Genomic DNA, 11,379 nt, shown 5'->3' with positions numbered 1-11,379 from the left:
TGACTTTACTGTTAAAGATACAAGGGTTGTAATTGATAATTTGTCTTTATCTCATGGTGTGGAGGAAACAAGGTGGAATAAAGTACTCCCTATTAAAGTAAATATTTTTAGTTAGAGACTTTCTTTGAATCAGCTTCCTACTAGAGATAACTTGATGCTTAGAGGGGTTAATATTCTGAACTCTCTTTGTCCTATATGTAGAGATCAAGTTGAGACAGTTGATCATTTATTTGTGGAGTGTAGGGTAGCAAAAACTTTGATTCGGAAACTGAGCCAATGGTATGATATTGATAGCACTTTGTTGATATCAGTTGGAGGTTTCAAGTCTTTCTTGGATGTGATGCACTTGTCGTCTAGTAAAAAAATTGGTGTTGGAGGCTAATTTTAGCACAACCTGCTGGACTATTTGGAATTTCAGAAACATATGTGTGTTTGATTATACGAAAGCTAAACAAGATTAATTATTTGATGATATTGTTGCCTTTTCTTTTAATTGGGTTGCTCACCAGAAACATAAATTTCGTATTTCTTAGAATTTTATGGCTCCAAAATCCTATTTTGAACATTTCGATATAATTGTCTCGTTTTAGCCCTAACTGCTTGCTAGGATCTTTTTTTTTTTTTTTGTTTTATCTATTACCCCATTCAAAAAAAGGGGAGAATTTCATATATGTCCCTTTTAAACTTCAAAATATCATATTTACCAAATTTAATTTCTCAATATCATATTTACCCTTCATAAACCTTCAAAATATCATATTTGCCCAAATCATTTTTATAATGTTTTTAATATTTTATAATCATTTTTATACCTTAGAATTATTATAATAATTAATAAATTTAACAATCTTATCTATGATAATGGAATGTGAACTTGTAAATTGTTGGAATGTCGACCACTTGACAGACAAAAAGATTTATCTTTAATCCTTTCTATGGAATGTATATTTTGATTGTTTAGTTTTTGTTGTTGTTGATTATTATCATTTTGTAGATGGAGGATATTGTAGATATTATTATTGATATTTTGATGTTTAAAAAATGCATGTACGATATTTTGATATTTAAGAAGGGCATATATGGTATTTTGATGTTTAAAAAGGACATATATGATATTTAGAAAGTTTATGAAGGGTAAATATGAAATTTAGAAATTATGTTGGGTAAATATGATATTTTGATATTTAAGAAGGGCATATATGAAATTCTCCCAAAAAATTAGCGCTTTTTTTAGGGTTTTTGTTTTCCATAGAATATATATATATATATATATATATATATATATATATATATATATATATATATATATATATAGCATGAAAAAAATGTTTATTATCTTTTAATGTAATAAAGTATGTTTGTTGATTATTTTATATAAACAATATTAACCAATTTTTTTATCGTCAAAAATTGAACTTTCGCTAAAAGTATCATACGAATCTATCAACATATCTATTTTTTAAATGTGAGACTACAAGCTATGCATTTATTTTATGCATGTCAAGGTTCAATTACATGATATATTTATGGTTTGATTGATTATATTTCATTTGAATCTTCTGGCTTAAGTCAGATGCTACATCGAACTTGGTTCTGTGATACATTTAACATACTCATCTTAGTCGGACTCGATTTGATATAACCACTAGGGTCAGAATAATAATTATCTTCTTAGTCATTACCGAAATGACGGTAACGACAAACAGGAACAAAACGGGATCAATTACTAGTGCCTTGTTAACCTTGCAACTTTCTCTGATCCAATTGTGAGTTATGTGCTTCTAGCAGTATATGCCTCTACTACCATTCACACCTATACATACTCATCCCAAGTATTGTCTCGAAGTTCTCCAACTTCTTATTTCCTAAAATCACAAAACGATTTAACAATTACGAATGTGTCCAAATAATCATAAAAAATTTCCTAGACTCTACTAGGACTTCTTCCATGCGTATCTTCAATCATCAACTCTGCTTCAACTCGGTTGGTGGTGGAAATGCCAGACGATGGGATAACTTCATGGATTATACCAAAATTTCATTCTTTTTGCCAATTGAAAGTGTACTTATCCCATACTAGACATATTATTTATTAGACACATTCTAAAGGCAAGATACCTCTCTTACAGTATCTTCCGATAGGTATCATTCACTATCGACAACTTTCTTATTTCCTCTATTTGCTCAGTCAGGTATGAGTCCTTATCATGACGTTGCATACACTGTAATATTTCTTCAAGACAAGAAATTTAAGATAAAGAAGGTTTAGATGTGTAATCTTCCTTATTGCTCCAAAAAGTTACATGCCAGTTCTAACATCGTCATTAAACGTTTAGAAATTTGAACACATAAAATTTTCAGATCCGGTCGACAATAGATCATGGATCCGATCAAATAATAGCATCACAAAGCATATAAGGCTATAACATAAATCATTTAGCACATAAAAGCAATTTAGGTATCTAATCCTAAAGTAAGCTAGTGCTTGTATCAATTTAGGTGCACTACTTAAAATGTAATAGCCACACTCCTCACAATCATCGCTTAGCATTCTAAGTTTAAGTCTAGAAATAAATTCTTACTCCTAGTTCCCTTAAACTAATGATCTAATACCAATTGTGACATCCCCAAATTCACGGTCATTTTAAAATTTTTATTTATGCTTATTTGAAAATCAGAGTATTCATTTTAAAAAAAATAATATTGTGGAATTTGTTCCCAAAAAACATGATAGATATATTATCAAATCATTTTCGAAGAAATGTATTTTGTTTGTATTAAAACATTGTGATGTCATCATCAATACAAAAACATAAGCATAAACAGACCTTAAATTCATTTACACTAGTGATTTACATCTCCTTTAATATCTCATTGTAATGTGGCTTCGTATCGACACCTGTGATACAAATAAACTGAGTGGGTCAGGTTGGGAAACCTAGTGAGTACATAGGGTTTTCAACCCACAATAATAAAGCTATTATGTTTCATCATCAAACAATTAACCCAACTTCCCATCCCTATTATCTTCTTTATTCTTAAGGATCTACCCTAAGAATCATCTATCCATCATTTATTCATTCCTAATGATTGTCCTAAGGAATATGCACGAAGTCCATCGCTGTCAGAGTTCATCCAACATGTACTAAGTCCATAGCAACCAATATCCATTTATACAACACTAAATCCATAGCTACCAACGTTCATTTGTAATACACTAAGTCCATAGCTGCCAATGTTCATTTGTAAGGCACTAAGTCCATAATGGTCGAGGTTTATCTATTTGGCACTAAGTCCATAGCTGTCAGGGTTTATTTATTTGGCACTAAGTCGATAGCTGCCAAGGTTTATCTATCAGGCACTAAGTTCATAGCTGCCAATGTTCATCTATTTCATCTTTCATTTCTCATCATTCATCAACCCATCTTTACCCAATATTTTTATAGGTATAAAATACATGTATAGTTTAAATAAAATAAAACATGTATATTTTGTTCCTCCAACATAGATATCAAGAACACAAATAATATGCACACATAACACGTAATTTATATTAAACTAGGTGGGGAACCCCCGCGTTGCGGGGGCCGGATGCGAATTTTTTTTTCCGTTGTTTGTTCTTTGTATATGTTATTTGATCAACTATTTGTTTATAGTTTGAGTATTGTAATGGGACAGTAATATTGTATCGTCATGGATAATTTATTTTTTGTTGTCGGATAAGCTATTTATCGAAATATATACTTCATGGGTTTATCCTTTGGTTGATGGGATGGAACTGGAGAGCCTACCACCTTTTGCAATAGTGCACCCGTGTCCTTTTTGGCGGAAATGGTCCCTCATTATCGTTTAGTTGTTGTTTCGGTTTTGTTTTTGTATCTGGATTGTATTTGTTGAACTACTTTGAAAATAAATAATGTAAATAAATACATAAATAAATAGATAAATATGAATGTTTTTGTGTTGTAGCTCTTTTGATTCTAACATAATCAATTATTTATGCTATTAATGTATAGTTTGTTGGGAATTTTGTGTGATAGGTGTAGCGATGACAACATCATAAAAATCAACAGAATGAATAAGACAACTCATTCTTTTTAACCCTCTCTAACTTTATCCTTGCTCCACTTTATCCTTCTCTAACTTTTTGAATAAGACAACTCATTCCTATTTCCAACTACTGTCACATTTTTTTCACCTTCATTCATACTTAACCTGTTAGGCTAATAAAAAAAATCACCAAATGAGTTCCATCCTAATACCTAGAGGATGATAAAAAAAATCAGCAACAATTTCAGCAACAACAATTTCCACAATTCATTCAAGTTTGCGTCAAAATTCCAGAAGCAACTGTAATACAAACCAAAAATGGAATTTAGTCAACAAAGAGCGGTAAAACACAGAAATTCTTGTCACAAACATCACTATCAATTCATAGGAAAAAAAAAACAAAAGGAAAATGAAATCCCAAACATCCTATGAAAGTATAATGTTAAAATAGGATAAAATGAAAGTAAGATCCTATTACAAAGATATATATGTAAGTACATTGCTATTTCTTTCACTTATCTCTAGAGAAAATCTAAACCATAACCAACATGTGGATGACCATTGCATAATAGGTGGTTGAATGTGGTGACACCACCCCCACATAGCAGCACCCTGCCTTTGGACTGTGGCTAACCAGCTTCGCAATGGTCTACACAAAATTTTCAGTCTAAAATTGCAGAAAACTAATAAATTCAATTGTAATCTCAACAATAGATATGATTTTTTTTTAAAAAAAACAATAAAACAACATTTTGAAAATAACACATATAGGTCGAATTTATTTATACATGTTCCAAATTCTATATAAATGAGTCGGTCTCATAGCACACGCACGCGCGCACACACATGAACACACACATGCATATATATATATATATATATATATATATATATATATATATATATATATATATATATATATATATATGAAGAAAATGATACAGTCTCCTTGTTGACAACATTAGACCAACCTTTAGCAGCATTCCCAGACCTCTTATTTAAGTCCAAACCTGTGTTTAAAATCGGCTCAGGAGTGTCAGACAAAAAAGAAACCATGTGTTTCCCATTTTCTTCAACCTGAAGCGTGTAATGTCCTGATTCTACTAATTCTGCATAGTGAAGTCACCTTTCCTTTTCTGGAAACAGCTGCATTTGCAAACAACACTTGTAAATGAAAATCATTAACACACCCAACATCAATCATGACAAAAAAACAAAAACCTATGTCACCAAGCTGTGAAACGAATGGTTAGAGATTAGGATACGATAGGAGTTTTGAATCCAAATTGAAATAAGAGTTTAAAGTGAAACAAATCTGATGCAATGGCAATAAATAATCAAATCACAACTAGAATTCGTGTAATTTACTCATACACCCAAATTACCGTAAAGTGGAAGTCATTCTAGCAGAAGCACCTGCAGTTAATCTCCCAATAACAGAAAGCCCACCATCTTTCCCCCTATAAAATTTATGCAAAACCAACATCAATTTAAAGGGCAAAGTGGTCAAATCACCTTTTTCCAAGAATTATTTTTTGCATACCTTGTAAGACTCATAAGCAAATAATTGAACTGCACTATAGGGGACGATGCGTAGCACCTGAAAAATTATAAGACATAACTAAATCAATTAACTTATATATGAGTGTTTTCCCATTAAGTATTAAATTTTACAAATTTTCCCTCATTTATGTTTTTCCTTTCATTTCCTCAAATAATGTAAAGCACCTGAGCAAGGTTACCAAGGTTACCCTTCCAATACCCTTTTATACCTTCTTGCTTTCCTATTGAAACAACTGCTTGCAAACAAAATTAAAAAATTAACATTAAATGAAAGTAAGATAAGTTGATAAAAAGTAAATGGAATTCAATGATATTTCTTGTATTTAGCTCTAGATAAAATGGATATAAATACCTCTATGAATCCAATTATTTTCTTTGCAGTTTCTTGCCCAACTCTTAGCTCATGTGTCTGCAGAAAAAATGCTTATTAAGACATGAAAATGGAGGTGTAAGGTATAAATAGGAGCTTTTAATGGAATTTACCAGAAATCAAGATAACATGAACATCTTTTAATGGAATCCCCATATCTATTTTTTGAAACTTGGATTTTTTATTTTCAGAATTCAAGAAGAAAAAAGAGATTAATAGCCCAATTATTTATTGTTCACGAAACATGTCAAGATCGGATCACGGCCAAAGAAACTTTCACCATTGTTGAAGATTGATGACATATGACCATAATACCCTTCTTTATTCTCTTGGTTTTCTCCTTCCCCTTCAATTTTCTCATACGAAACTTGCATACGGTGGATAAACATAGCTGATAAAAAAAAGACCCAAGTTAAATTTAACATTGTTAATTTAATGGTATCAAAAACACCCTGGAATATGAGTAGTTACCTATCTTGAGAAGCTGGTTAGTAAAGAAACACCGAAACAAAATCCAAAACACGTAATGAAATTTATCAAAATCACTATATGAAGGTCTAAAAATTATAAATTCAATTTTATAGGACCTAATTATCCACACACATACCTGCTGCGGCATCAGCCGGCTGATTTCAACATTTGTTGAGGTTTTTTAAATTGAGTTTGCTTAGCAGGAAATTGGCTTTTCCTTTTTCTCCGGGACTCAACTTACTTGTATTCTAATATTTTCCTGTATTTAAGAATGACTTTTTGAAAAAAAAATAATTTCCTATTTTTTACATATTCATTTTCACAATAGGATGTAAAAAATCTTTTTTTTATATATTTGTTTTTTTAAAAAAAATGTACCTTAAGGAAATGAGCTTTCTATTATTGGTTGACTTGTATCTAGATGATGTGTTAAAGATGCAATTTGATACGCCTTTTTAACATCTGATTCTTCATCTTAAGGTCCAATCCTCTACGTGCAAATAGAATAATAATAAGACATAAAAATAACGAAAGCTTTAATTTAATTTAATAAAGAATACAAACTTACAGAATGGGGTAAAGGTCTAATGAATTTTCATCTTCCCCTTTTTATTATAAACTCAAAACGCGGCATCGATCTCTTCTTAGATCTTTCACACTCCCATTACTACCAAACTTATGTGAGTTTCGTCAATTATGTGGCCGTTCAAATCATTTAAAGTAAAGTAACCCTTCTCGAAAGAGCCTGGCCATATCAAAAACCAAAATAACAATAAACTTTATGAACTTTTTACATTATTATATATATAAAAATTAAATTAATGAGAAATTTGTACTTTTGGGTAACTTGTGTCAAAACCTATAGTATACTGCAATCTCCAATTGCATCAATCACTTCACCCAAATATTGGTTTGCAGTAACATGATTACAGAAACAAACAACTGCAAATGAGTGTTATTCTATACTCTTTGATATTGCAGCACTATAATGATCTAAACTATAATGATCTAATGCTTTTGTATGTTTACCATTCTAAAAGGCTTCATTTCCTACAGTCTGATTAACCCAACTAAAAGAAATTAAATTGACGGTGAATATTTAAATAAATACAAATATCAGCTATCTATAGTTCCATACCTTGCAATGTAAAACCAATGTTTGAAGAGTATTTGTTGGACAGATTCGCCCTTAATGTTGAAGAGTATTTCCCATAGAGTGTTGAAGTGTACATTTCATTCAAAAACAAAAACCAATGTTTCATTCTTTGATTTGTTTATTTGAGCAAATCTCATAAACAAATGGATGATCGGTATTAGTTAGTGACCACATAAAAAATATGAGAATTCAGTAAAAACTTTTAACAAACGGTTGGTGGGAAATGTTTCAACATGTAATTAAAGTTATAATACCATTCCAAATTGTTCCAATACTTGTATTGCCCTATCAACAAACTGCAATCCTAAGCTCAGTGACCATGAAATCAAGTCAATTACAATCTGAGATACAAACAACCCAAAAAAAGTCGACATAAGAACAAATATGGTGCCATAAGCATAAATTCTTGAGAAGTGAAAGACACAAACATAATCCAAAATCAATACATAATGAAAAGTATCAAAATCACTATATGAAGCTCTATAAATTACAAATTCAAATTTAAAGGACCTAATTATCCACACAAATACCTGCTTCGGCATCAGCAAACCGATTTCAATATTTGTTGAGGTGTTTTAATTTGGGTTTGCTTAGCAGGAATTCACCTTTTTGTTTGGGACACATCCTAAAAGAAAGAATCTTGACACCCGAAACTCAAAATACAGTTAAAGAGTCCAATTTAATGCAATATAATGTATAAAACAATGTAAGGGAAAAATGGGGATAAAAAAAGATTGTACCATTGATTGTAAAGCAAGCAACGGACTGGCGTCGTCTCTATTATCATGGTAGAACAACCTGCAAATACCTTCTCGTGAACATAAAATAGAAACAAGTGAACTTGATAGATCAAATCATTCTAAAGAAATCAAACCGATGCTTTCTATGAGGTAACTCAACTTCAGACTCTCTCGGGATGCTCTTGCAAGTTGTTCATCCTAACTCAATTGACTATCATCAAAGCCACTGAATCATACACAAACTTTTTAAATTACTCAGATTTTAAATTGTTTATACCATGATATGTTGTTGATTAGCAGACAATACACTCAGAGGCACTATAATTTCGCAGTATAAGTTCAAATTCTTTTAAATTAGAAAGAACAGTACCTGCTTGATCAAATTCATGACACAGATTACAGATAAGTATGAGAAATAACAATGCACAATCGGTAAATTGAAACCCTATAAACACACATCATGAGTCGAAAGATATAAAAGATGCATTAATTCAATATATATTTGACATCGGACTCACAAATTTGAATTCAAACACTCATGACATAGATTTATCCAGTAAGAGCTGAAAGCGTAAAAAGAATCTTATACAGATCAACTAAAATAGAACTTATCAGATACTATCGGTGGTTAGATTGTTAATGGAAGTTGGGGAAGGATCTAGTTGATGATGGGGTCCGATGGTGATTGCCTGATGAATCACCAAATGTTGTCATTTGTACAATCTGCATATTAAACATACAGTAATGTGCATACACTTCCAGAAATCTTCAAGAAAATGGTGTAATAAAACAAGCAAACAACAGATCACATACACACAAGTGTTTGGGTTAGCATGAAACAAACTTGTGCACCAATGGGAACAGGGACCAATCATAATTTGGACCTACAGAGGCAACGTATCCACCTCATATCGAAGAATCTTCAAAAGAGTGCAGGAAGTAAAGAGAGAATGAATTTAAAGGGAATGACTTTGATAGATGGGGGAAATAGGTGTTTGGTGATGGTAGTATCCAGTGATTACAATCATCTAGGGTTTTGGGAACGTCGCTCATATCTGAATCATATTTGCAGACGGTAGACGACCACCACCACAGCCTCCGCTGCGGACCGGTGACTTCCGTTCACACCCACCAACTCACCTCTAATTAGAAACCTCTTGCATTTCACCAACATCAACCATCGGGTTCGGCTTCCAATAGATCAACCGTCAGGTTCGGCTTCTAAGACGGTGACTTAAAGGGACGGAATCGGGAAATCGAAGAAGATATTTGCCATTTGCATTCATGAGAGGTCGGAGGTGGATATTAGCGAAAGTAGGTGATGGTGAATACAAGAGAAAATGGATCACTATGCGGATTTAGGGTGAGAGAGAGAGAGAGAGAGAGAGAGAGAGATGGGAGAAGACGAGGGGAACATAATCGGTGAGATGCGTTGGAACTGGAGACTGGTCGTCTCCAAAAGACTGAAACAAATAGAAAGCGGTGGAAGCAAGCGTATGTGATTGGGAGAGGTAACGGTGATGGGGCGGTTACCATGGAGGTAAGGTGTCTGATGCTCATATGAAATTTTGAAGAAATCAAAAAGGATAGGGGATGGAGCTGGAATCGGAAGATATTGGATAAGGACGCGGTGGGAAGGATCCGGAAGCGGATAAACCTAAACGACGACCAACACGTGTATAAAAGAATGTAAATATTTGCATAAAATGCCGAGGTACAAAAGCAAAACAGAAACAACACATCCATGAGCTATTCTTGAAAAAAAAAAACACAGAACTTCACTATTCATAAATATGGTCATCTTTAATATATATATATATATATATATATATATATATATATATATATATATATATATAAGAGTACTCCATATCTATGTGTAAGATGAAAGTAACTATGCACTAACAAGTTACAGTGATGATTCCAAACTCGGGCAGCGCTTCGCTTCTAACAATTCTATTACGAAATCTAGTATCATTACCACTAGATTTTAGTCTAATATTTATCGCAACTATTTATGAGCGATATTGCTTTATAAGTGTTAAACAATACTTTTCAACCACTGTGTACAAATAGGGGTCAGACATGAAACACCAGAGGGCAGGACCCTTTTGGCATTATAGCACTTCTGAAATCCAACAACCTTATGCGACCCTTCAAACAAAATTCTCCGTACTACGAGTAGTTAAAATATATAATAATAACACTTTGTATTTTATATTTTCTAATATATTTGTTTTTTTATAAGTTCATAATACCAATATTGAACTTAAACGTAAGCTATACTTAGAGTAGGGTAAGCATAATTCACTTACTATGAGGTTTGGCTAGGAATGGGGCTCTACGGGGGCAGAACTTCCGAGCCGGAAGCTCTTTTTCTCAGAGTCTTCTAGTGCTCCGGGACTCGCCTCTTAGCACTTGGTAAGTAGTAAGGGTTGGGAGAGGTTTAGAGAGAAGTTAGAGAGAGAGAGAAAGAGAAGGGTTAAGGTGTGAGGAAAATGAGTGAAGATCCGAAGCAAGGGCTACATTGTGAATACGAGGGGGCACATGTTGCTCGGAGGTACGTTGTGCATTCCCAGTATGTTGTGTGCATAAGGGCTACATTGTGAATACGAGGGGGCGCATGTTGCAATCCGAAGCAAGCCCGTGGGGAGCAAGGAAAGGTCAAGATTGTGCCACATCACCCTCCTCCCAACAGCTCACTTTCGACTTCTAAATTCTGTAACTTTGGCATACGAGCTCCTATTTCAATGTTATTTATATCCACACGTAGGTGGCAACATACTCTACGACTTTCATGTAGACCCCGTCGGCTAATTTTGATTTTATTTTTAAAGTTTTATTTTAACATGCCTGGACAGGTAAAGTCCGTTAAAAATTCATAACTTTGACATCTGACATCTGTTTTTTTCTGTCTTTTTATCGTTGAGTTCCTATTAACGAGATATTCGACTCCTTTTTAGGTTGTGTTAGCTAAAAATCGTTCGATCTAAAATTCGAATTTCAGGTTGTGCATTGCTATGACAAAT

The sequence above is a fragment of the Lactuca saligna genome, chromosome 7 (genome assembly GCF_052625555.1).
Source record: "Lactuca saligna cultivar CGN05327 chromosome 7, ASM5262555v1, whole genome shotgun sequence".
Classification (NCBI taxonomy): Eukaryota; Viridiplantae; Streptophyta; class Magnoliopsida; order Asterales; family Asteraceae; genus Lactuca; species Lactuca saligna.
The sequence above is the reverse complement of the archived record's forward strand: the minus strand, read 5'-3'. Positions refer to the sequence as shown.